We start from the raw sequence: 3,827 nt of genomic DNA on the forward strand, positions 1-3,827 counted from the left end.
ACACCAAAATAACTATACCTTGACCTGGTATAGAGTGTGGTGGTGTTGAATATATTTAGCACTACATTTTTTCACTCCAATTGTTTCACTTTATCCAACTTATTATCTTCTCTGCATAAACTTACATTTCTTAGAACATGAGTTAAATTCAATCATTTTGTTGTATATACCAAATCCAAGTGAATCCGTTTTTATTTTGAGAATTTGTATGTCCATGGATAGGATTTGATCATGTGTGGAGCGGTCATTGCAATATGGAAAAAAATATGAAACCCAACCAACTCTCACTTTTGGGAAGGTAATGTTATAAGTTATAATTTTGTTTATTTATTTTTAATAACCAAGTGAAAAATTATAGTTGGCATGTTTTTGAATATGATTTTTTTTATGGAAGCTTACCATTTATATTTTCTTTTGTATTTGCCGAATGTGGTAGGTGAAAATACCTACATATTAGCAGAAATCAAAGAAAAGTTTACTTCTCCTCACATAGTATTGGTGTGGTATGTTCTACTTGTGGGATATTCACCTTTCTATCTACATAGTTATCCTATTCCTCCTTTCCATGCATTCATTTTGTTATTAAGTGAAAGAAGTGGTATATTTCTTGTTTTACAATTCCAAATGTAAGAGGTATTTCCATAATCTCTTGGATGCCCCAGATTCAATTCCCTCACCCCAACGAATTAGAGTCTTGTTCTCTCGCTAAATAGCACAATTGTATGCTCTCCCAACGTGAGGCTGACAAACTTGAAATGCAAACGCGAAGGCACATTTTCTTTCCCAAAATCATTTCTTCCCTAACATACTAATAAACCGTCATCCCAAATATTATAGTAGTGATTTCCTTCTGCAATAAGCAATATGAGATCTAAATCTGATTGTTTCAAGAGCTTTGTTCCATTGACGTCCTAGCAAGATGCGCTAATAGACTCAAAATTCCCAATCTTTAGAGCATCCAACAGATCACCTCTTTAACACATAAAAATGCCAATTCCATTCATCAATACACCTATATGATTTATACCTACCACTATTTTTGATAAAGTCGTGCCCTTCAAAATCATCTTGCACTTTATGCTCGAGAGCTCGTCAATAAAATTCTGGCACAAAAGATGAAAACCCCCTTGTCTTAGCCTGCATAAAAATACTTTCCCTCTAGAAACCCCCAAAAATGAAACACTAGACCAAACATTAACCTCTTCGAAAGAGATCGCGGTAGGGCAAGAGATTGTGGCATTAGGAGAGGAAAATTTAGGGGTAGAGGTTGGGCCATATTAGTATGCTTTTCTAAAGCATCTAACAAAAAATTGTTCAAGTATTCAGGCCTAATATTTTGTATTTAAAATTGGCTTTGAATGTCATTTATTTTCACTTTATTTTCCATTATAATGCTTGGACTCAAGTGATGTTAGAAGTATTTTGCTTTATATTTTAAAAATCATACTTGCATCTATGTGAAGTGTTGTGTCACTTTTATTTTGATTTCAGTTCAGGGATTTGGTAGAGGCATGAGTCATGAATGGTAAGTGGAAAAGATTTAGAGAAAGATGTGACAGATGATATTGAGGCATGAAATCTTCCTTTTGATGCAAGTGTTGGATTTCTCTCCAGTTACTTTAACAAAAAGTTTGATTTCAGAAGTCAGTTTATTCTTGAATTTAAAATTCTGAATGAATGTGTTAATCTTGTGTGCATCAAAAATATGAGCAAATTCGGTGTGGTTTTTATTGAGGTTTTGATTTGTTGTAGTCAATTTTATCAGTGAGGATGAGATCCAAACTTCAAAAATCTTACTCTAATATTTCAAGCAACATACTGGGATTTGTTTCATTTTATATGCAGTGTGGACCATTATTTTGGCCAAAACAAATTCCATTTATGATCAAAATTAACTTAGAGAAGCTTCACACTATATATATGTTTGATGAATAAGTTGAAATCAATGTTTGTTAGCTTTCCATTCATGTCCTTACACTGAATTATCAGGTCCTCCTTTTACTCTAAAAATGTTGTAATCATATCTCAACATGGCTCTGAGAGCTTGGTAGCATATATTTTTGAATGGTGTGTATCCAAGTGATCTAGGTGGCCCCAGAAATAGAATTGACCTTGAAATAGCTCAAAAATAAAATTCATCAGATTGAAATAAACCCAAGACCATATCATAGTTCTCTTCATCTTGATTCCAACGCTATGAACGAAACTCAAATCCGAGTTCATATGCTCAAGATATAGCTGGTCAAAGTTCTGGTCAAACTTGGCCAAGTGGCAGTGATTAACGAGGCAACAATTTGGCGAAGGGAAGGTGCACAGAATCTGGAAGTTGGAAAGGGTGAATTTGTTACCTCTTTAATTTTCATAATAACCCTTAAAAATCGATAGTGAAATTATATATATATATATATATATGGTAATGCAGACGGTGGGCCACCCTCGGCAGACTCGCCCCCACCCGACAACTATCAACACATTATCGGGCGATGAGGTTCAAACCCGCTTGACCCATGTGGGTTGGACCGCCAATCAGGAGGCCCCACATTATATTTAAACCATAACAAAAAGATAACAAACCGCTTATTAATACACCCATCCAAGCCATAATTGGGGTGTGACGAGTTTGAACCCAATCGGACCCCAACAAACATACTAAACATGCTACCATTTATCAATGAGCCAACGACTTAGTTGTGTAAACTATGCCCATGAAAATCTATTTAACCTCACTCATTACCATTCGACCCACCAGCAGAGAACAGAGCGAGGTCGGACCAGCGAAACCCTGAGAGGGCCAGGGGGTTGGAACCATGAAGAGGGGGATCTTGGGATGATGAAAAGATTCCTTTGGGGTCTAGAAGTGCCAGTGTCAGAATTTGGTAAATTTGTAGTCATTTTTACATGCTTTAGCACCACAAATCCAATGCTCATGTTTGTTTCTGCATCTAAGCTCTACATTTTTTGTCCATGACAGAGATTGGAGGTATCAGGGTCATTTATGTAAAGTTGATTGTAATTCATTTCTTTGCTACCATTTAATGAAAGAAGGCATCCCCACTTTGAGCAGGGCCCAAAGACGTAGCCCACATTGGGTGAACTCTGTAATCAAATCATTTTTGTGCCTTTGATCTCATGGTTTCTTTATTATTTTCTCTTCTTTTTTTCATGTGTTTAAGTTACTTGGTTACATGCTCTTTTATATGCAATTTTGTATGCATCCTTGAAGTAACAGATCTTGATCAAGTTTGGTATCAAAGTCAGTATTCTTGATGCGAGTTGCATGAGTGAATGGTAACTAGGAATAAGCTCCAAAGAGGTGAAGGAAAACTTAATCCTTTGATCCTGAAGCAGGGCGTGCACCATGAAGATAAAACACAGTAGATGAGGAAGCTCGAATGGAGAAGAGCGAAATTATCGCAAGATATTCTTCACCATGGCAGAGAAAGTTGACAAGTTGTTTGCAGAATATGAGAAGACAATCAAGCCTAAGAAAAAAGAACCAGATGATCATGCCTCGGTAAATCATGAATGTGGAGGAGAAGAGCCTTATCCCTCTCCATCCTCCAATGAGAGTTCTTCTTATTATTCCCCTTCTCGTCATTCTAACTGGCATCATATGAATGCATCTAAAAATCCCTTTTTCAAGATAGATGTCAAGTTTGATTTACCTGTATTTAGTGGAGAATCTAATGCAAAAAAATTAGATAACTAGATAAGGCAATTTGAAGTAGATTTCCCTATACAACAAATCAAAGAGGATGAAGCCAGTATCTAGCTATCATCCCTTCAATTGAGTGGCACTAATCTCATTTGGTGCGAAGGAAAACTAC

The sequence above is a fragment of the Pinus tabuliformis genome, chromosome 6 (assembly GCF_031772625.1).
Source record: "Pinus tabuliformis cultivar Carrire ecotype Pingquan chromosome 6, CPIR1, whole genome shotgun sequence".
In the NCBI taxonomy this organism is placed as follows: domain Eukaryota; kingdom Viridiplantae; phylum Streptophyta; class Pinopsida; order Pinales; family Pinaceae; genus Pinus; species Pinus tabuliformis.